Here is a 24180-nt window from a genome sequence, read left to right as displayed (position 1 = left end):
TCCTCTCCTTTTCTCAGAAGCATGTTTGGATTTCATGCATAAATAGCCTTTCTTTCCTTAATCTGATTCAGATGACAGTATGCATTTGCATAAAGCTTCTTCTTGGGGAAACCATTCAAACCTTTATCTAGAGACAGAAGACATGCCTCAGAATTTTGTCCTGCTTTATAGACAGCTTTTTTTTTTTCCTCTTTTTTTTTTCTGATGCATTATTTGTATCATATGCTAATTTATTATAATGGTTATTAAGAGCACCAGGCCTTGCCTTTCAGCTTCCCGCATTTCCCCAGGCATACCTTAACATTCCATTCTATTCAGCTGCACTCATCTTCTCCTGTCAGGAAGTATAGAACAATTAATACGTACTGCAGATAAAAATGTTCACACCAACCCACACATTATTTGTTGTGGCTGCAGCTCCAATGTGCTCTGTGCTTTCTAGACATCCTAGCTGGATCTGTCCCAGTGGAACAGGAAAGGTAACGTAACGTAAAACTGCTCATTTTTACCATACCACCTATGGTTGGCCAGAGGGACAGTGCCATAGCATAGCTTAGCCTAAAAAAATCAGTCTTTGTCAAATAAAGCTCAGATTGAGGCATGGGAGTTTAAAATCTTCCAGACTGTGCTTCAGAGGTACTCATCCATTGACAGGGAGGGAAGTCAGGACAGCAATAGTCCTCCTTGGATTTTCGCTGTCTTGGGCGAAAATCTCACCCTTGTATCTCCACTGAGGAGATGCATCCATCTCGACCAGGCCTGAAGAAGATCCCTTTCCCGTCACGTTCATACAGTTCCCTCACCAACAAGGAAGGTTTCAAACTCCTATCCTACCTCCATCCTGAATTTCTTGTGATAAAGCTTTTACCTTAGATGGATTTCATGCTCTGAGGTTTTGAACTGATATTCATATACGTCAATAGATCCACAATGGGATAAAGCTAAGCCATGACTCTACCCCTAGTTTCCACTTTGGCTCGTTTCTGATTCTTGAATTCAGAGCAATATCCTTCTAGCTCTGACAAAACGTAGTGCACAGGATAAGTCATTTTTGTGGCTATGTAACCGAAGAAAGAGTGATCCTGTCTTTACAACCTTAGTTTTGAAAAAGTGTATGATTTATAATGTAGCAGCAAATCTAGATATATTTCATGGCCTTTAATAAATAGTAAAATTGTACCGGACACTTTTATGAAACTAAGTTTCTGTTGTCCCAGTCCTGAAGTGGAAGTTTGAACGAGGCCAGTATCAATATTTTTCTCAATACAATACCATGTGTTTTAGAAAGCTAAAATCCATACACACTTCATTAAAGTGGTACTTTTTCATGGAGTATTTTTCCATGTCTCAAGCTGATACAATATTTATCATAATCACTGAGTTATTAACTGTCTTCTTGGGAAAGAGAGGTATAGATAGATGTTACATCAGCAGTAAGTCAACAGTTAGAATAAGAATAGATTAACATCCATTCAGTATGGTGCTACAATTGTGCTAAGGTGTTTAGTGACACCATAAACTACAAAAAGCACAAGTCAATTAACCTGTCCTATGGGAGGATTTTGTATTTGCATCTCAGCTGAAGTGGCTCTCAGTGAACTAATACAGTGATAAACAGCAATACATCACTGTGTGCATGTTTAGATACCCACATAAAATTATTTCAAAGCAGTCAGAAAGATAGGTAAGCATCTTCCAATGAAATGAATGAAGGCAAAATTCTAAATCCAATCATCTATGTTTTAAAATCACAGCTATTTTTTGCATCAATTATTTCACTGAGATAATTCATAAAAGCAATAGTTTTCTGATCAGAGCCCCAAATTTCCCAAATGTAGCAACAATCCTTAATTATCAAGCTTATTTAATGTGCATACAAACTAAAGAAGGCGAAGGTTAAATATCATGTTTGAAATAATTCAGTAATCAGGAAATGAATCCTTTAAAGAGAGACAAAAATGATTCAGTGGGAGGCAAGCATTCTACTGTTGCTGCTCAGAGCAACATTTGCATTCCTAATTATTCCACGTTGAGTAATATATTACAAAAAGGAATAAGTATTATGCATGTGCAGCATCAACTCATTTCTGAAGGATAAGTAAAGTAAATCAGAGAATTCATCTATTATGAACCACTGAAAGTCTATGATTCAGAAGCACTTTGGAACCCAACACTTGAGAATCCTGAAGTATCTCTCCTGGGCCAGTGGACGTAACTGTTCATATGAGGAACTGTTTCTTGGATCTGTACAGCTGTCATTACCACACACAAAAAAGACAACGCTAAGTTGGTTGGACAGGCCAAACCCCTATCAGCAATTAAGTTATACCGCTCAATGGAGAGTCTCAAACACAGTCCCATGTTTTATAAGAGCTCATACTTACAGCACTTGTGACACTGCCAGCTGCCTTATGCTCCAGGTGCCTTGCACTCTGCTGAAATATGGGATTTGACTGAAGTCTGCACGGTATTCTGCCCTGCACTGCCATAAACAATGTCCACAGGCTTGTGAGATTCTTCCTCAGGAGGGAAATCCTTTTCTGTATCCTCGCTTTCCTGTTTTTACCCACCCCGGGTCTCAAATGAAGGGAAGAAGGGAGAAATTCACTGAAAATGGGACAACTCCACATAAGCACACCTCAAATATCTTCTTTTGTATTCCCCACAGGGAGTCGTGCACACAGCTCTTAGGTATAAAGAGCTCTTCTGTAACGAGCACCCAACCTTCCCAGGAGGCCAGTGGCTGCCCTAAGGCTCACACAGGGTTACACAGCACCTGCTTGATTTTCTCATTTATTGCCACCACGGTCTGTGCAGCTGAAGAAGAGGATGCACAGGAGAGAAGCAGTGCCAATGAAAGAATAAGATATTGGAGTTCATCCTTGTTTCTTCCGACAAACTGGAAATGCAACATTTCTGCAGAACATCTACTGATGTAACATGTGTGTCTGTATATTGTTCATAGCCTCCCTACAGTGTTCATTCCCCAAGGAGAAGCTGGAGAATACCCTGTGGCTGGAGGACAGCCAGGATATGGTGACAACATCAAGTCATCCCTAAGCTTTTGTTTTACCATGGCATATTCCTCCTCCACCTTTGCTGGTCATTTATTGGAAAATACTGATATTATAAATAGACGTGGGATTCCCAGTTTAAATCCCCAAACCAGCCCCTGAATGGGACTGCAAATGAGTGCACAAGGCAGAAAGTGTCAGGATCTTAGAGAGTGAGATGCACAAGGGCGAACACTGGCACAGGGATGGGGAGAACTGGTCTTCTCCGCCAAAACCTCCCTTCATCCCTGCTGATCTCCATGGAGCCTAGCCTCTCTGTAGAGCCCTCTTCTGCCTTCTGATTCAGTGTGGCTAAGAAGTGCAAACAGCAGCAGTGACAGAAACACACACCTCCCACTGCCCAGACTGCTTCCCAGCTCTGACTTCAGATCAATAAAAACTGTTAAAGACCGTCTTCTTCCCATTCAGCACATGAAGTTAGCTGCAGGCTTGCTGGCAGGATGGTTAGAAGGACCAGAGTGCTCAAGCATCCAGGGACCAAATAAATAACAGTATCTTTTGTGAGACTTCCCTGTTTCTTGCTAAAGAGATGCTGGGGAAGCACATTCTGAAATAAGCAATGTGACAATAAGGTTAAAACAACAAAACAAAACCCAACAAATCAAAACAACACCATCAAAACAAACAAAAAAACCTCCCAAAAACGTGCATAAGCCTATATAGACATAGCTATATAATAATGGTAATACTTCCTGCTAATTGTAATGATTGCTCTTCTCAAATAAATATCAGACCTGTCAGACCTGGAGAGCACTATTTCTTTAAAACGGTGTGTCTGTCCCTAGAGATCTCCCAGATCTGTAGCTAACAAATCACATAAACTTGCATCAGTGACCAAACAACATTAGGACTCAGGTTTCGGATGTGAGGAATGCCTGCTTTTTTTCTACTAAGATCAGTAACAGCTGAAGAAATCCAACGACATTCTTTATAAGCCCCTCAGAGCTTATAAAATAGTATTAGCTATTATCATAGTTAATATCACTTGATGTGGAAATATAAACTTGGGAAAACAAGTAGTAAAACATTTGTGTAAATGTAACTCCTGACATCTATATTTATTAATTTGCTTTTGAGGAGTTTTCCATATTAAAGAAGAGATTGAATAATCTGAATGTGCAAAATACCATGTTGTCACTAATATATTTTATTTGATTACAAAAGCAATATTAAAACGTTTTCAATATAATTCTTATGCAAAATTCAGTACGCAAGATTTTTTTTCCCCCCAAATCTAACACACTTTTGACAAGAAACAGATATGTTGAAAGACATCAATAAATGTACTGATTAAGAGTTTGAGACACTTACTTTAAAAATCTGGAGCAAAGGATGACTATTCTAATTACCTAAGACATGTGAAGTCAATTGTCCTTAATACTTTAAGAATGACAGATTACAAATGAATAGATATTAGGGCTTTCTGCTCTGTTGCTTGCTGAAGAATCTGTTGAAGGACAAGTACTTGGATGTGTCACCTTGCGTCTGGGGAGGAAGGGAACAAAGACAACTGAAAGGATGATGATGGGAAAAGTAAGATTACCTCGGTGTTGCATTCTTTCCTAAATCCAAACTGGGGGCTGATTCTCCAAAAGAAAACAATGCTTTGTGTCTCTCAATTAGAAATACTTAGAGGTATACACAGCTAAGCCCTAAGTGTTAGATTCTCTTCACAGACTCGAGTACTTCCAAGAGATCTCACAGACCGTATTTCTTATATATTAAAAAAAGAAATTAATTCTCTTCAGTGCTGAAATGACCCAGCCCTCAGACCAAGTTTTCTGCTCCTTTCAAGAGAAAAGGCTCAAACAGCTAAACACCTAATGATGTCAGTTCGAGCCTTCAGCTCAATAAGGATCCAGTCTTCGCTCCAAGTGGTCCTGTAAAGCTGCTTTGCCTCCAAACAGAGGAGGTACACCTACTCCTCTGCAGGTCAGGAAGAATACAGGTTATGGTTAGCAAGTGTGGTATTTCTTCTAAGTAATGATTTTTAGATGGAAGCAGACTGTGAGAGTGAGTTCTGAAGGTGCAATACCCATGCTTCTACTCCTCATCCAAGAACCACAGCATGAGATCAGAGATAGCACAATTATCTAGTTTACATCTCCTGCATGAAATACATAATTTGCTTCTTCCTACAGGCAAGCCCACCAGGGATCCTTTGCCTCATGCAGCTACGTGCAGTGTAGAGGCAAAGAGAACTCAGTATAAGTCCCAGAGCAAGCACAGCAGGTGCTTGTCCACGAGGTCCCCCCACACAGCCACTGCAAACAGCAACAGCAAACAGCGGGGTTGTGCCATGACAGCCCCTCCTGGCACACAGTGCTTGGTGACGGGGCTGCCTTGAGCCCAGCCATACAGTCTGGCCAACCCTCCTCAGAGACCTACACGGGGGGAGTTAGGGTCTTCTGAACCTGTGATCAACACCCATGTCAATGCCTGCCTGCTGCCCTTTGCACAGGCCTCACCGAAACTCACCATGGAGGTATTTATGACATGTCCATTACGCAGCATCTGAACACCTGGAAGAGAAAAGGCTCTGTATTCTATCACCAGTCCTCCCAGTTGTGCTGTTCTGCTTTCTATTCTCATCCACTATAAATATCTCAGCTATTCCTCTGTCCCCTCTTTCAGCATGAAATGCAATGTAAAAAAATGATTTTCTCTTATCTAAGTCACCAAGCAAGAAAATATTTTTCTTCAAGTCCATAAGAAAGAAAATAACGCTAATGAAAATACTTCATACATAAAATAATAATGCTTATTTATGTAAATCAACATTGGCATCTATTGTCTGCAGCACAATTAACATTCTGTTTGCACAGAATTGTCCATGGACAGTGACTGAACACAACAAGAACTCTTGAGGAGTTCTGCAAACACATAGAAACGTACCCAAGTACACAATAATTGGTGAAGGATGCCATTAAACCAGTAAATAACCATTATAAACTCAGCAGCAGACCTTTTAATATCTTGGTCCTCCAAACACAAGGAATATTTACCCTGCCTGGGCTTCAGCAGCTCAACCTCCCTTACAGGAACAAAACATCTGTTAAAGGGAGGCCTCGTACTTCTGTGGCATTCCCAGAATACAACCCCAAATGAACTTGAACCAACATAACTTCGCTTGCTGCTGTTGGGTACAAATATCCACGCTGAGCACAAAATTGATTATAAAAGTTTTTGCAGATTTGGGTTTTTTTTGTGTGTGTGCAGAAAGTAACAAAGTAGCAGACAAAAGGCATACACTTAGAATTCTCAGAACATGGGCTCCTTATTCTTTCCCCTCTGATAGGCTTAGAAAAAATGCAGATAGCAGCAGAGCCCAGAATTCATATTACCAGTTTTACATGTATATAAGGTTATTTGCTTATCAAACTGTACAGGATAGGCACAGGACCTGACAGTCCTGCCTATGGAGAAATTTTGTTTCCAAAAATTCACTGCCCTGCTGATGGGGAACCACAGTCTTGACTATAGTTGTGATGGCCTAAACACGTATCTGGCCAGGAGAGAGGAAATAATTTCAAGAAGTACTAAAGAAAACAAGACCAAAGTTATTTGCTGACGTTCTCCCCAAAGCGTATGAGGTAAGAGGGAAAAAGTGGAATTTGAATGAGACAGAATAGTAGCTGTCTGCCAGGACCAGACAATAAATTGAAGGCAGTCCTATGAAACACTTATTTATAACATGAAATGAGTGAAGAGGTAGAAATTGAACTGGAGAATTGTCTTCTCATCCTCCCACTTTACTTTCTACTTCAGAAAATCACAGAAATTCTCTGTAATTTGGCACAATGGCTCGTTCTTCTGTTCGACTCCTTAACACATTTCATTTCTTCCAGTTATTCTTAAAGAGCTTCGTTAGGCAAACAATTACATGATTAATGTATGTCTAGGACAGAAAATATTTTAGTCAACTATTACAACTTCTGACTCTATGTTCTTATGGTCGAAACCACAGGGAGATGAGACAAATTTACCTATGTAACCACATAGATTTTTCTATTTTCCCCAAGGTATAACAACTAGCTTTAACTATAATTAAACCTCTACTTAAATGAAAATATTTCCATTTTACTTCTATCCAGGTGTGATGAACTTGTCTGTATTTCAAAGACTCTGGGTAGGAAGAGTTCTTATCCAACTGAAATAATTTAGCAGACCAACCATACAGAAAAAAAAGGTAATTTCCTCCAACAAAAAGCATCAGGACATAGATTTTAGGTAAGAAGAATCCCAGCTTGAAGCAGCCTGAAGATGTTTCAGAGCACCTTTCTCTCCAGAGGGCTTACTAAAGAAAGAAAAATACAAAAGGAAGACTATTGCAAAAGGAAAGAAAATCTAACTAACCCACACCATAGACATTTTCTTGCCTGATAAGACCAGAGCCAGGTGGCTAGAATTAAAGATTTGTGTTTATCTGTTGGAAGATCAGCACTGATTCATTCTCATTACATTGCAGCAAGCTCACCTGTGAGGCTTTATAGATGCCTTGGGGGGAAGAAGCTCAGCAGGGGTTAACTTCTTGTTGAGGGGAAAGAAAGGGGAGGTGAGATTTGGGTTTTAATTGGTGCAAGGGGAAATCCCCTCTCTTTTATATTCACGGTTCAGAGAAAAACACAGGTACTAACGATAATAATAAAAAGTCTTAGGACAGGGTTTTGCTAAGCACAATTCTCAAAGCGTTTCCAGGTCAGCCTGGAGGTGGGGGAAGGGAGTTATCATTATAAAAGCTTCCCCTGAGGTTCAGTGGGGAACTCAGTCATGAGATTTGTAGGAAGCTTTAGCATGTGTGAAAGCAGTGAGTTTATTGCTTGAATTAACTGAGCTGGGGAATAAAGTATACTTAATGCACTTTTAAAGCACCATGTTTTACTTCCCCATTTGTTTCTATAAAAGGATGCTTCCCAAGCCAATCTGTGCAGAATGTTTGTCCCTCTGGGTTTTACCTTGATTTGCTTGGTTGATCCAGACCAAAGAGACGTGAGCATCTGCTTCCAGAAGTCATTCTTTCCCTGTGAACCACTGACTGCGATTACTCTCTTGGTTTCCATTTAAAAGACTCCAGCTTGCAAGATGCCAGTGCTTCTCTCTATTATACTAACTGCAAACATAAAAGAAATCAGTTAAAACCAGTCAGAATAGTTGCTTTAGCCCTTTTGCAGTTGATGCAAACTCAAACATCAGCCTGTTTAAAAGCAAGAACAAAAAAACCCCAACACCCAAATGCAAGGCAGCTTATTTTGAACAAAACCCTCTTAAGCTATTCCAAAAGCACTTTTTTTTTTGTGCGTGTGTGTAGGCAAAGCCCTCCTGGAACAGAGTGAATTTCTGTGCATTGCCCTCTGCTGGGTTGGCAGCTCTGCTCCGAGCAGCCTGACAAAGGCCACAGAAATCCTAGGGCCGCAGGAGCTGGCCTTCACCCATTTCGTGGAGGAGGAGACTTTTCCATCAATTTTTTTGCTCTGTGATAAAATACAAGAACAGTTACATTACCATCCCTTGACAATTTGAAAAGGAAATGCCACTGGCAAAAAATAGTGTTTTGTATTTTTGTATTTGTGAATTTTCTTTTTTTTTTTTTTCCTTTTTTCTTTTCCCTCATCTAGCTCCCTCTTAGTAGGCAGCAGCCTACTCAGTGTAACCTTAAAGCTGGCCCTGGCAAATGCAGTGTTGTATTTCCACCGAGACTGTGAAGCTTACAGAATAACAGAGCTGCCTTAATGTGGCAAATGGAAAGGCCGGAGACAGGCCAAGATTACTCTGACATTTAAAAAATCCACTATCTTTTGCTTTACACATTCACTTAGTTCTCACGTTAAGAAACATTTAAAAAATAAAGCTGTATAGAATCCCATTAAATCTAACTATTTCATACTGTGTAATTAATTGTGCCCTTGCTCTTTCAATCCTCTTGAACTGAAATTAATAACATTGTGGGAAGCTTTGACTTTTACAAAGATGTATAGTTTAAAAGCTGTTAAGAAATACTGACTCGAAGAACAAAGCAAGAGAAACATAATAAACAGGCTAGAGGAGAAATGAGCCCATTTCCTCACTTTTTGTCAGCTGGAGCCTGTAGCTTTCCCCACCTCTGCACATCTCGCAGAGTGAGTTATTTGAAGTAGAAGACTGTGCATGTACAGTACAGTGACACGGAAACCTTCTGGCTCCACAGCACCCATTCGCTTTCAATCTACATTATGCTCCACCAGCTGCAGGCTACACAAGAACATACCCAGCTTACCTTTCAATTCTGTTTAATACCCAAGATCTACCAAAGACCAGAAGTTGGGATGGAGAGTTATTTGTTCGTAGTCCCATTTTTTTATTTCACCGAGGGACAAGTATCTTCAGACTGTTGAATTTACTATACCATAACTCAAAAAGGAGGCACTGATGTCCTTTTTCTTCCTGTTTTTCTGGAGCCTGGCCTGCCTGAGGCCATACAACTGCTGCAGAGATCACAAGGACAAACAGCAGGGAAAACTGTGGCCAGCAAATGCTCCTACACTGCTTCCTGCGCAGGTCCCACTGGCAGCCTCTGTGCCTGTCACCTGGTGTGTGGCTGCCTTCAGAGGTACGTGCTATCCTGCTAATAGGGGAAAAAGAAAAGTTCATAACTGTGATGAGAGAGAAAAAACAGTGTGAACTCTGACGATCAGAAGGGCAATGACTCCTCAGAGTTGGTCATGATGACTTTAGCACCCTGTATGAGGAATGACTAGTGTAATCCTGACTTAAATGCCTACCCTCTGGCTTTCTTACTCCCCAGTGAAATAAGAAGATCAAAAAGGAGCTTGAAGTTTCTAGGGAATGTCTTTGGCATGTAAGTAAAATACTGAAAGAGCTGAACACACATCTTGCTTGAAAAGGAAGTTGGAGTTCCACCACTGCCTTCAGTGGAAGTAGACTGAGCTGTCATAAGGGCAGAATGAGGTACACTGGTTTTTGTCCCAGGGCTGACTAAACTAAGCTGCACGGCCCTACTTGCTCCCTCAAGAAGCCCTGGAGAGGAGCTTCCCACGGAGAGGACATGACCACGGCCTCTGGCGGCTGGAGGGTGCCAGGGCCTTTCATCCCAGCGGCTCCCACGCTGGTGCCAGCTGCTAAGGAGATCTCTCGTCGCCACATCTCTGCATCTGACAGAAATGATTTTTCATGGCGTCTGCCTGTGCTGGAGTCAAATACAGCTGCTTAAAGTAGAAAAACGGAGCTTATAGTCAAACAATCCTTTCAGTGAGATGGCGGGGTAATTGGAGTAGGTATAACACAAAAAGGAGGAAAGGTTTGGCTGGGATCTCTGAAAGAGGCTTGGGAGGTGAGAATTTGCAGTGCCTGACAGTTAAGCATCCTGCTGCCTGCAGGAGTTTATTACCCCACACTAGATGCTTGGGGTCCATGCAGAAGTTTCTCAAGAAAATTAAAGCAATTAAAATGAGTTGTTCAGCATCCAGGAATGAAAAGTCTTAAAAGCCAGCATGTGGAGGAGGGAACTGCCTAACCAAAACTAGTAAGAAAGGCCTGTGTTTCTAACTTTCAAAGAGAACATGTTATATCACGGCAATTTTCCATCCTTTCTTCATCTACAGCTACACTGGACACCCACATACCAATTTGTTCATGCCTGTGGAGAAAGGTAACCTGGATTTAACTGAAGCTGTTCCCAAACCATAGGTAAAATGAAACATAGAGAGAAATGTTGATCTGCCTCCTTCGTTTGTTGTTTAAATGAGGCAGTGAGTCTGCTCCTAATGAGTAACTACAGAGACAAAAGAACCAGGAGGCAGGGAAACAGAAGGCAGTTAGCTCTGGTGGGAACTTCCCAGGAATTCAGGAGCAGAATCTGGTTTTGCAGTGGGGTAAAGCTATTTTTTGAATTTTTACCCTGAGACAGTGCAACTCAAAACACTAAAAATCTGTCTTGCTTACGGAATCAAATCACCAGCTCCTGGAGTAATTTACTCCAGAAAGAAAATGTATTATGATTTTTTCACTTCTATTAAAAAAAAATATAGTTAAGATGGTCAACAGAATATTCTAGGTGGAAACATACAGGAGCAACAGAACCTTTGTCCCTCAGATGTTTTGATATTTTGAACAAAAATAGAGCAAATGTCCTTTTGTTATGACACATATCACAATCCTTTAGCACTGATTATCTTCACAGAGGCGACCAACCACAACATGCACCAAGAGCCAATTTACAGACTACACCAGCTTTCATTGTTTCTCTTTCCTCTGCCTTTCAGAGTGATCCTTGTTCATCTTGATTCCTTCCCTCTTCCAGAAGTTGCTGTGTGGGAACATTCTGGAGCAGGATGTACTTGCCACTTTTAACCAGGTGTTGAACAATGTGCTGTTGCTGCTATCTTGACAATATTTCACTATCATTACTGAAAAATAGATTTATTGGATGTCTGATAATTATTGCTGACGTTAATACTATTACTAACACAGTCTTTTTGTCAGCTATTGTTATCTATTTACAGAACCCTATTCAAATAATAAGTTATGTGAATGAATAAAAGTAAAAATACTAACAGTGATACTGCACTCCCTTCCAGCTTCATTTCTCTTGGTTGCTCTCTGCCTACCAGTGGGACATGTCTAAGTACCAGGGGCAAAAAAGTCCAGATGCTTTATAGGTAGGAATTCAATCATGTTGGAAGAAGAATCATTTGCCACAGCTGAATACCAACACCGAGATTCATGCCTGTTACTTATTTCAAGCTTTTTCAGTAGTGTTACAACTACTCATTCCTGATTTGGAAGCCGCGTGCTACCCTAGCTCTGCTTACCCAAGTTGTCCCAGTCACAGGAATACAGTGTGAAGCACATGCAGAACTGTGTACAGAGACTGCTGACTGCCTTGCAGCTGCCTTCATTTTCTGAACACATCTCTGCTGAGGGTAAGCAACTTCCCACTTTGCTTGCCATGGAAAACGTATTCCAAGGAAATAATTCTCAATCTCTCTTTTTTTTTTAATCTGCAAACCTGAAAACATTTCCCAGGGGAAAAGCAAACCCTACGAAGCAGGCTGAAACCTGCTAACAAGAAGGATGTTTTTCACAGTGCTTCTTGTAGTATTACCTGCAGTGGTGTCTCCCCTTTCCTTGCCTCAGACCATGGGTTGAAACCAGTTCTGAAATTGAATTCCAAATAACAATATAGGGCAACAAGAGAATGAAACAGAAATCCTTCTGGTACTAGTATATTATATTAGATTCTTACAAAACTGCAGAGAAAATAGATGTTTCACCAAAGGAAAAAAAATGTAGTGGTGTCATTGGGACATAATGTAATATTGACTTCAGAAAAATGTAATTGAATCATAATTGATTGGACAATTTAAATGCCTTTAATGAGTTAAAGCTGTGATTTCTTTGTGGTTGCATTATGGTTAGACAATTGATTTCTAAGAGACAAGACGGCTAAAGCTAAACCTGGGTTAGTGTGCTGTGTCCACCTGACAATCTTCAGACAAGATCGATTTCTTGAAGCAATTTTTACTTTTTGCTGAGTCCTTAGGTGTCAGCATCAAAGCTGTTCAGCCCTAAAGTTACAGACATGAGGATTAACTTCATGTATCCTTCCTCACCCTCATATAGACTCACATATGCAACTGAGATGGTCTTTTTTTTTAAACTGTCTTACAGGAAAAGTGTTGGCTTTTGAAGGTGTACTTTGGGGATTGAGATATTTTCTTCCTTTTGTGGCATCTCAGAGCATTAAAACAATCGTGCGCAGATTTATAATGAGCTGTTTTTCCTATTTCCCTTTGCAAATCAAATTAAAGACACAAAGTGGAAAATGTCATGTTTGAAGGATGGGTGGCTTTTTTCCTAGTAAGTTTTCAGGGACGGCAAACAGACAAAGTAGATAAAAGCCAATATTAGCATTCCTACGTTTAGTTCCTGTGACTATAGACATTAACGTGTTTATTATGAATACCATCTCTATAGCCCTCACAAAACAGCCATAGTAGGCTTTATGTCGGTAATAAGAGCTAAACCTTGCTGTATTTCATTTCACTCCTGCTGATAGCATTTATCAGCAAAATCTAGATTTAAAACCTCCCAAAATATGCAATTTAAGCCTTATCATAACTGGATGGCTGAGGAGGAAAGTGAGGGATTATCTGGAGCCTGGAAGCACAAATGTAAGAGTGTATTGTCATCATGGGCCATAGGCCTTTTGGCAAACTGTAGTGTAAGCTTCAGCTGACAGGCCTTTTCGCAGCTGACAGATGAAAATATGAAACTTAAATTCTTCATGACAGATAGCTGTGCTGAATGAAGGGGCTGAGGGGACAGGGATGGGCTGGGGGTGAGAGCGGCCTATGTAGCGGCCTCGCATGTGCCATGCAGGGCGGCTTTTTGTGATCAGCACGCTGCAGATTTCTCCTTGAGTCTTTACTAACAAACTCTTGTACCAGACTAGTAGGTTTTTTTATTCTTTTTCTTTCAGATCAACTTTATTTTTTTTTTCCCTGCAGCAAATGAATTCAGAGTCTTAAAAGACAGGGGTGGCAGATTAAATTTAATATGCAGGCTTGAAAGACATTTCCTGGATGTTTCTCCATCAGATCTTTCCACCCAAGCTAACGTGCTGCTATTGTAGGAAGCTTATTAATTGGCTTATGAACTGTGCTTAATCCTCAGTGTTGGCAAGCTTTGTCATTTTTTTTTTTTTTAAATTGTATCTGGGAATGATTGCTGCTTTCTGTCAGCACCGTCCCTCAGTCCAGCTCTCCAGCCTGCCTGCCCACACTGCAGACCTCTCCTCCCATCCTTGGTGCATGATGGAGCTCCCGGGACAAAATGTCCTAGAGGACATCACACCAGCTGATTGCAAAGGTCTCCTCCAGCCTTCAGGTCAATGAAACAGGAAGAAACATCTCCGTGTTGGTTTGCTAGCTTTGTGGAGCAGGGGAAAGACCCTGCTGTGGAGCCGTTATGCTCTTCCTTGTGCTTTCAGCCCCACTGCCAGACTATAAAGAGAAGGCCTGGGAGCCAAGAACAGCAACACACAGAAAAGCTGTGGGCCAGTCCTGGAGCCATTCCCAACACAGTTCTTGCTGAAGTCAATGGCCAGTAGGATCTAACTCTTAATGTTTGTCTTCTTTCATACACTTTGTAATTATCAACACAAAAAATAGAAAACCCTAAGGTAACATGTAAATTCTTACTAGATGTTCCATATGTATCCTTATATGCTAGAAGTATGGCAGGACTGCAATGTCACAACAGACATTTACTGAAGTACCTGGGGAAATGTAACAAAAAGTGTTAGTGGAAAATGGTCTTTCAGCTAAATTACCTAATATATTTGCTAATGGTATCTGATTTAAAAGCCATAAAAATACTAAGTTAAAAGCACATTAGAAGATGTGGTATATTTATAAGTGTTTGTCACCTTGGCAACAAAAGTGAAATTCCAAATCTAACACCAGCTTTGATGGGCCAAGACCTTTGAAAATTGATAAATGCCTGCTCTTTATAGCAATGATCTTCTTTCAGTGAAGAAATACTGCACTGTAAAAGGAAGTTCTTCACTGCATAACAGGATTCTGCTAGCTTTCAGTTATGGTTTTACTCTGTCTGCCCACTGTAGTATATATTTTTAAGTCCTGACAATAAAACAATGTGTTTGCAAATATGGTAAAGTGCCCGTCTTCCTTGTACCTTTTTTTTTGAAACTTCAAGCTTTAATTTCGCACTCACAAAATAGGTTTGTTACAATCACATTGAGCTATAAACTGGCTTTGGTCAATTTGCAAATCCATTGCTGGGATCTGATTGGGGGGATCTGATTGCTCTGTTGGGCACTTTTTCTTCCCACCTAGAGATATGTGTGCCATAAGCACTAAACTATATGTGCTCTGATAAATGTTGTGCTGGGTTCAGCTCTGCTTTCCTATGTAGCATATATTCCCACAGAACTGTGCTTTAAGACTTAAAGCTATTTATTCACCTGTAATGCACATTCTCTCAATTTATTACCGCTTCATACAATGAGGTACTTATTGTGTTAATTGTTATAGATCCATTGGCTTGCCCACTGATCACTTCTGGAGATCATAGGGACTGGTATACACAAGAAAAAATAGCAAGCAAAAACATATGCATACTGCCTAGCAGACATCCTTCAACACTGCAAAACTCTGCTTTGCATGATGACAGCAAGCTACTCCAAAGAACTGTGCAGCAGAGTAGCACTCAGAGAGAATATCCCCAAAACTGAGCATAATGGTGGGGGGTGTTTCCAGAGGTATGCAGACAATGCACTAATAACACTTTGTTGAGGGTTGCTCCCATTCCTCTTCTTGAAAGAATGACTATTAGCAAATCACCTTTGGAAGCAGGTTACCTTAGAAAGATAACAATGAAATTACTGGAAGATACAGGTGTTGTATAGAATCAAACATGTCATTGGGCCACTTCTGAGATGGAGAAGCATTACCCTGAATAACTGCTCTTTACCTTGTATCCTCACATCAGATGGGACTGATAAACCTACTTGGGTACAGAAATGAAAGCTCTGTTTATTCTGTGTGGGTAATTTCTGAGCAGAGGCGAAACTCCATGGATTCAAGGGTCCAAAATGCCTTAATTGATTAGAAATGCCTGTAGAGAGTTTTAGGTAGTACTAGATTAGAAACTGCTGAGTGTTTTATATCTGTCTTTCTCCTCTTTGTTTTGTAGACCCTTACATTTTCCTTCTACTTTGATTCATAAGGTCAACAATTGGCCAAGAAAGCCAAAGCAAGTATGAAAATTGACAGGAAAGGAGAGAAGCAGAATGGGTGTGTGAAGTGCAAGGAAGCAGTAGGAAGAAGGAGGCCTGGACAGTGGAAGAATTTCCCGTCAGCACAATTAGGATTGAATATGCTCAGAAACATGTTTTGTATGTTGGACTTAGGAGACGGAAGTACCTACATCTTATTTAAGGCACAGTAGAACAGAGCTGAATTGTCATGATCTCAGGATGTATTCAGCTGAGCTCAGAAAATATGCTCAGAAAATACGTATTTATTTTTCATTCAAATTTCTTTTTTCGTTTTATTCATTTTATTTTTCATTCAACGTAAGGGAGAGAGGAAATGTGTTAATATCAACGCAAGCCTTAGAGAAGTTGCTTTGGAAGGAAGAACTTTTAATTTCAGAGATGTTTGTGACGTCTCAGTATTGGTGTGTAATTCTGCTCTCCTGAGTCCAAACTAGATTACATTTTTTACATTCTATTTTATGGGAAATTAAAAAATATATATTTATATTCTGACTGAGATTTCAATTGACAATTTCATCGACAAGTGTCAATGTCTAGCTCATTTTCCTCATGAGTATAATTTGTCTTTGTTAAAATCAATCAAGGCTGAGAGTGTCAATCAGACTGGACCTCCAGCCTTGTATTGTGCTTCAGTGGATTGAAGACCAGGCCCACAGCTCCATCCATCCCCATCTATCCAGCCAGATGTGCCTCATCATGAACTGACCGAACATCTCCAGTGAACCATAGAACCGGCCCCTGTATTAGTGAAATTGCTTTCTAGCAAAATACATGCAATTTATATGGAGCTGATAAAGCATCTATTAAGACACTGGTTAATAGACGTGGTTGGAGCTATTTTTCAAGTATTGATAATAGGGTGGAAAAAGGGTTTCAATTAACTGAGCTAGCAAGAAGCATATGGATAGACATGTGCTCTTACACTCAAGTGCACAATTTTCACTGATTGATAAACCTAACACACCACTTGAGACTATATTCTAGTTACACCTCTTCACCATTAAACTCTTCGTTTACCCCCAAATGAATAGATTAACATTAAGTAAACTCTACTGAAAAATTGTCCAATTCACGGATGCTTTAATATAAATTTGCAGCAGCCATAAAAGAAAATTAAAATTATCATTTGAAAACCATTATTTATAACGTACAGTTCAAGATTTCTATGCAATAAGTGTTTCAAATGGGCTTATTAAATGAGTTTACCCAAATCTGCATAGGACCATCAGCATAATATATATGCATATAACATAAACACCTACCTGTGTGAATATTAAAAAAGTGATTAAATTTTATTTTGAAGATTACCAATCACATCGCTTTAGAAAATTTGTATTCATAATTTTTGTTTGCTCTTAAGTGTTCTTCAGATAGCTTGGATTTTCTTTTTAAAACAAATAAAGGAGGTTACATACCTGTCAGTCAAATCGGCATATTATATGCTGAAGAAAAATGACTACGTTGTAGGGGCATTTCCGAAAACAAACAAAAATAGAGAGGAGATGGGACTGTCATTTGATGAATCATTGAGCATATCAAGATGTAATGGGATATTGGTGGGAAGGTTCAACCTCTACCGCCATATCCTCCGACATCCACCTTTGATGTCGTGGGCCAGCATAATGAAATAGGAGGCATTACTTTTGGAGCAGTCCATATTATTATCTTCCTGAAGTTCTGTATTGCAGCAGCCAGCACAGAACCGTGCCCTTAAAACACAGAGATCTGTTCTGAATGGTTTTAATAAAATCTGTGCTACTGTTTGGAAAAAAAAAAAATTGTCTTTGTAGGTTTGCAGGAGCATGAAAACAAGATTATAAAACAATCTTTCAGACCTCAAAGATCTGATCTGCAGAAGTGCTCAGCACTGCCAGCTCTGGGTGTTCAGGATCTTTCAAAATCAGGCCCAGAGCCTGAATAGGAATGTCACCACAAGACATTTTCATGCTATTTGCAGATTTTCTTCACAATACCTCCAGCTTTTGATTGTGCTAAAGCCTTAAAAGCAAATCAGAGAAAAGACTCCTCTATTGTGTATTACAAAAGACACAGCTAGAAACAGTAAAACTGAGAGAGCACTCCTTCACATGACAATCAGGTTAGGTCTTTTACTTTCCTTCTCAGCCAACCTCAGTAATAACACACTTAAATCCAACTTTTTTTGCTATTACATACTGCTGTGGGTGAACCTACCTATTTTTAATTTACCTCATATGTTAGATTAATAATTAGTACCCCACTTAATTTTATAGTTCACCTGCTGTAGTTTAATAAGTACTGTATGTGTAAATATATGAATATAGGCAAGTATGCAATGTAGAAAAATGATTTTATATATATTCCCATAAAACCATTAGTTTGTAGATCGGTTTGACTTATGTTCACCGTTTACTCTGATGCTGTTTTTATAAGCATTCCAGCTATCATTGTTGATATCATATTTACTACGGGGCTAGGAATCAAAGATTTATGTTCTTCAGAAAGCATGTCAGGAACAGAAACCCTATTTTAAAGTGTTTTCTTTAAAATTCCATTCAGAATAATCTCCTATCCAACAGAGACAAAAAAAGACTATCAATTTTGTACAGCCATATGTACAGTGGCCCAGAAACTGCTGTGGTATGAACTCATGTGGAAGGGTTAAATAAGCCCAACTGAGAAGAGGAAGAGGACTTGACCCAATAGCTCCTTATGGCTCTGATTTGACATACTTCATCTAGTTTACTTGGTAACCCACAATAGAGAGCAGAAAGTTCTCAGGAGTCCGTCCATTTAAAAAAAAAATGAATTGACACCTCTGCTAGAGACAGAGCATTTCTTTGTTCATTTAGGTGGAAATCCACGTGATGATTCATCAGAGCCCATACATGCATTGAACAAGGCACGACAAGTTAACAGAATGTTTGAAGAAGAAGGTGTCCTCAGCTTTGCACAATGGATGAAGAAGGGCTTTGGGTCTCTATGGGCTTCTGCATTGAAAAAGTAATGCTTCGGGTCATATCACACGCTCTACATCCTTCTTTTCCTGACAGAGTGGCCTTGCCGCCTGTGTGGTGGCCACCACCACAGGATCTAGAGGTGGTCATCATGGTGGAGCAGGGTGCCTCATATAGTGAGGAGGCCAGGGAACTGCCCCGGGCTGCTTGCAGCCAGCTCCAGCGTTGGTGCGAGCGCCTCAATGCCTGCCAAAACCTCCACCAGTCAGGAGAGCCCATGGTGGTCCAGCATGTTTGAGAAAGAGTGGTAACTGTGAGGGGAAAGAGTAACTGAGGAAGCAAGTGTAGGAGACATTGTTGGAGACATGTAGAAGTGGACATTGTTAGCAACATGACTGAAGAAGCACTTCTGGAAAGGAGTGACTTTTCCAGCTATGTCCCAGCTATAGCTATAGCTGTATATGTATAGCTATAGCTGGGACATACCTAAGGGACTGCAGTCTTTGGACAGCCTATTCTGGGGTAGAGGAGCAATGAGAGTAAGAAGTGGTTCCTCACAAGGAGTGAGGAACACGGCAGAAACCACCAGGCCTTATCCCAAACTGCCTGTGCTGCCCATTACTTCACTGAAGGGACAGAGAGGAAGGGATGGAAAGCGGGAAATTCTAAGAGGTTATTTAGACACACCTGACCTTCCATAAATAATTATGGGGAGAATGTTTCTTGGCTCCTAATATAGTCATAAACGAGACAGGTCCCTTCAAATTATGTTTTAGGGCTGATAGTAAAGCCAGGTGCTTGAATCTCCACCTGTTTGTGCCAATTTCTCTCTTTTCCGAACAGAAAGTCCAGAGGGACTTCCTGGAGGAGCAAGTGACATAAGACCACGGGGAACTGATACCTTCCCTGATTTGACCTAGGTATCAATAAGGCCTTCTGTTTGCCAGTATAGCTAATGAGCAGTAGCCTTGCTTATCCATCAAAACACCAGAAATAACACTTGGCAATTCTTCTCTGGCTACAACATTTAATTTTATTTAAGTCAAGATTCATCTAGATAGATCTTGGCTATACCTTTGCCACTGTGTAGATGTGTAAAGGTAGAAGGATGTTTTACAGATGAAAAAAAAGGCCTTCTCTGTTCACCTGATTCCTAATGATTCATACTAACCTGTCCAGCATCTAGTTTGGATTAAGATTGCCAACATGAGTTCAGCATTCTCAAGACAGACTTGGCAGAGATAAACAAAGGCAGTTGTGTAATAACAGGAAAAAGACACTTAGGCACCAATAACAGTTATTCCAACATACAGTAGGAGTGCAATTCAATTCCTTAAACACAGGCAACTGGTACCATTGTGGAAAACCTGGGGTATTTCGTTTCATCTCCAGCTGCCACAGGGAAGGGTCAAGGTCTCCTAGATTACACATCATGCAGCCCTGTGTTTTAAAGCATCTCAAATGACATTAGATATTTTTGTTTAGGCAACTGAATTGTACCCTGACTGTCTTGATATCTGCAGGGAAATGCAAGTCTTGGTGAACAGTACCTAGTAATTAGTCATATGTTCAAAACATCAATACAATTTGCATCGAGGCTCAGTAATAAATATCTTGCTGACATAGCTACATGTATTCAAGGGTTACAGAGCTGTCTGAAATCTGGTTCTGAATGCATCTGGTTCTCTTCCAGGATGTACAGTTGGGAGGCCAGAGATCAAGTGGCCAGAAAATGAAAGGGGAGTGGTATATAGGAAGCTTCCTGCACTCTGAATGGAGGAAGATTTGAAGGAAAATAACAGTGAAAATTTGAAATGATGAACTGAGAGGAAAAGAAAGATGACACCAAGAATGGTAAACAAAGACAGGAAATAGACCGCTGGTGGTGTTAGTCCTTGATTAGGAGCCCGTTAATTTTTGGCTAGAGGGCTAAACCCAAGGAGACATCTTGTCAGCCCAAATGTGGAGAGAAAACAGAAAGACAATAGAACAATTAGACAGAGGAAGAGAGCAGAAGTGAACAAACATATTGCCCCTATTACAATGACACACAGCTAGAGCTTTGCAGCAATACTGTCCAGCTGCCTTTAGACTAACTGAAAATGAGAAAATAAATCAAACTTTCTTTCGACTGTCAAGGGTAAAGAGAGAGCTGTTTCTTTTTCAGCCACCGGTAACCTGATAGCTTGCCACAGTGTAGTTCACATAAGGAAGTCTGTAAAGCAACATCTAAGTGTTCCTTGTGATTAATATTCCTTATGATCTCCAGCCACCTAATCGCATACTGACCTCAGTGAGGGTCAACTGTGAGAAGAGATGGGTTGTGGGAGCAGGGTGGGCTACCAGGAGGTGCTGGTGAATGATGGAGCATCTGGAGAGAAAAAGAGAACCACTGCAGACATGAACAAATAAATAGTGGCAAACCAAAGGTGCTGATCTTGTGAATAGTGCATGGGTCCAGAGCTGCTGAGTTAGACTGAAAGAGGTGAGGCAATCCATTCCTGACGTCCAGACACGCTGAATGTAGGATATGCTTCTCTTCCCCAGTTTAATCTAAAAAGCTATAGCATGAATTGCACTGTTATCTTGAGTTGGAAAACGTCAGTTCTGGAGGATGCAGTAACTATTGCTTGGGCTGCTGGATATGCTGCATAATGCAGGATAGATATGCTGTATTGCATGGTGAGTTCTTGTATTCTGAATGAAAAGCATGTGGTAGCAAGATCTCCCATATTGTCTTGGGGAACTGACTGCTTTCCTGGATATCAACCAGCCTGCACTGTAAGGTTCAGAGAGGCGTCTGCCTCTCGCATCCAGAGGCACTGTGTGGGCTCAGTTGGTCCTCTAGGCTATACCCATGCAGATGGATTCCACGTTGTGCCGATGAGGCCAGCTGGATCAGATGCACACAATGACCATTCTCTTGCAGTATGAAGTTTCTCTTAGTAGGTACTGCCTGATAGCCTGGGACTATGTAGACCTCCAAGCCAACGGCTGTCTAAAGTCCTTTATATGCCTCTGAAATTTCTTTTCAAGAGGACACCTTTAACTAAGGCAGCTTATAAGCAAATTCATTAACAATCTGATCTATTTCGTCTTCTTAATCTTTTCCCCAGAATATGCCATCAGCCATTAGTGTGTCCAATTTAAAGAAGATGGGCCCAGGCACTGAAATGACTACTGGTTGACCTGAAAAAAATCTAGAATTCTGAACTATTGCACTACACACATTTTTGTTTAACCATGAAGAAAATAAAAGCTCTACTTCCATTTTTCATGTATGCAAATTAAACTCTGAATAAATAAATCTACATAATCTCACCTCCCTGCTAGACAACTTGCAGTAACATTTGGCAAGAGAAAGACAGGCTTTTCTAATACTAATGCATAAAACATGTTGAATATAAAGAAATTAAAAAAAAAATAAATCATACTGAGTAAATAGCTGCTGTGCAGCTCTGGAAAAAATAATAGAGGGATTGATGAGTTACTCAGGACTGTCTTGTTCAATCAATTCCAACATGCTACCAGTTAAGGGTATGTTTAAGTTAAGGTTTTCATTGGGATATATCCTAGTCATATCCTGAACCACTGAGAGTTAAAGAAGGTTTTTCCTTTAATTACTATGGAACAGAGTGTAGACCTCGCCGATGAAGCACTCAGGAATGTCAGGCTGTTGGTCCTGCTCAGTACGCAACTGAGTTACTGCGCAGAGATTAAAGCTTCAGAAAAGCAGATCTCTTACTCTGTTCTGGGAAGGCAGGAAGTGCCTTCCCAACTTGATCAAAACTATTCCTTGCTCTGCGTCTGCAGTCCATGTGGGATACAAGCCTGGTGACTGCGAGGACTGCAAGTGGCCCTGGGGCTGCAACAAGGAAGGATAAAAAAAATCACACAGTGGCAGCATGTCCTGATTAGATATCAGTGGCTTTTTTCCACTCTGATTGCACAAGGTAGATGCTGAAAGGCAACTCTTACTCTTGATGGTCCGTCTAGAAACCATCAAATGCCAATTGTACTTGGGTCTTGGGCACCCTCCTCTAACCTTTTAGATATGCTCTCACAGTGAAAAATTTATTCTGGACAGTTGAATCCTTACATCCTTTTCTCTAAAGAATTAAGAGACATCAGTGGAGCTAGGTCCACCAAAAGGCTTGAGTGTTATAAACTACGTCACTCCAAGTTTAGAGGATGTAATACTTCACAGAATTCAGAGATGTTTTTTCCTCAGTGGAGAAGGATGTGGAAGTTCTTTATATGTTTCCTAGGGATGGTAAGGTATGGGATATACAAGGCCTATAGACTGAATAGGAAAATGTGATGTAAGACTTTGCATCTGCCAAGAGTTCACAGGCAAAAGACTGGCAATAAAATCAGGTTTGTTTTTTTTCTAACAACTGGCTGCAGGAGAATAAGTGCTTTCTGCTTGTCTACTGTACAGTCTGGTGGTTCAGCGTATGGGATATGGGATGCCACCCATATCATCTAACTCTTATGACCTTTTCGTACAAGGTCTGGTTTGGAGAATGCCATGCAAATCAGGTCCTTCAGGCAGTGTAGGACAGGTATATGTTAAGAAGACATACATGGTATGGCAGATACCTGTGTCCCTTTGGACATTACCAGCAGAGAGCTAAATGGTTTGCGAGATTACAGCGAGGTCTGCAGCCATCTGGGAGAAAGGCCAAATAAGACAATACAAACCCCAGGCTTCCAAAGCCTGTGGTATTAGATTTGAAACAACAGATTTAAAGTTCTTTTTTGCTTTTAAATCCATTATTTTAAATCAATCTTACAAGTAAAACAGATAACTATGAAGGCGCTATTATCTTTTTTCTCCACAGCAGACATGTAGGTAAAGTTGCAGGAACAAATTCAAGCCGCTTCCTGCTCCACAGCTATTTGAAGCCATTTGTCAATAGCAGTTTCCAAGTCAATTCTTTTTTCTTAGATAACCTGGGTGCAGTTGAGCATCTTTATACTCCCGAGCATGCTGCAAAGTCAGCTCTGGGTAAGGCAAAGTCTAGAGGGTAGAGGCTGAATGGACACAGATCTCTACAAGCTTTTGGTACATGACTTTACCTTGTACTCTCTGGATAGAGAAGGATATCTAATAGTCCAAACTGCATGGCTTGCTAAACGTCCCAACCAATTTATGCCTAGATTCCCCAGACTAATTTATTAAAAGGGAGTTTTCACGATTCTCACAGCCCAAATAGAAACCAAGAATGAAATAACATAAAGAGGACGCACGTTCAGTGTGGGATGGGGCTGGTACGAGCGCAGCGGGTCTCGTTTTAGGGTCTCGACCCGGGGATCCCCGAGCCGCTCCCTCACGGCGGGCGGCCGCGAGCGGACCCGCAGGTGCCGC

General features: G+C 40.6%; 1 long non-coding RNA gene across 3 annotated transcripts; it reads right to left on the bottom strand.

Annotated features, from left to right (window-relative positions):
• LOC110394026 lies at positions 1828–24180 on the bottom strand. Of its 3 annotated transcripts, none has more exons than XR_002435340.1 (4): positions 24063–24180; positions 9457–21180; positions 8030–8184; positions 1828–7371 (listed from the first exon to the last, which is right to left on the bottom strand). It is a non-coding gene; the product is annotated as an uncharacterized LOC110394026 (long non-coding RNA). The 3 variants fall into 3 exon arrangements; XR_002435339.1 differs by having other exon boundaries at positions 9457–22674; positions 24063–24179; XR_002435338.1 differs by lacking the exon at positions 24063–24180 and having other exon boundaries at positions 9457–24052.

This window comes from Numida meleagris, chromosome 2 (assembly GCF_002078875.1).
Source record: "Numida meleagris isolate 19003 breed g44 Domestic line chromosome 2, NumMel1.0, whole genome shotgun sequence".
NCBI lineage: Eukaryota > Metazoa > Chordata > Aves > Galliformes > Numididae > Numida > Numida meleagris.
Note: the sequence above shows the minus strand (reverse complement) of the source record. Positions and strands in the feature narration are given on the sequence as shown.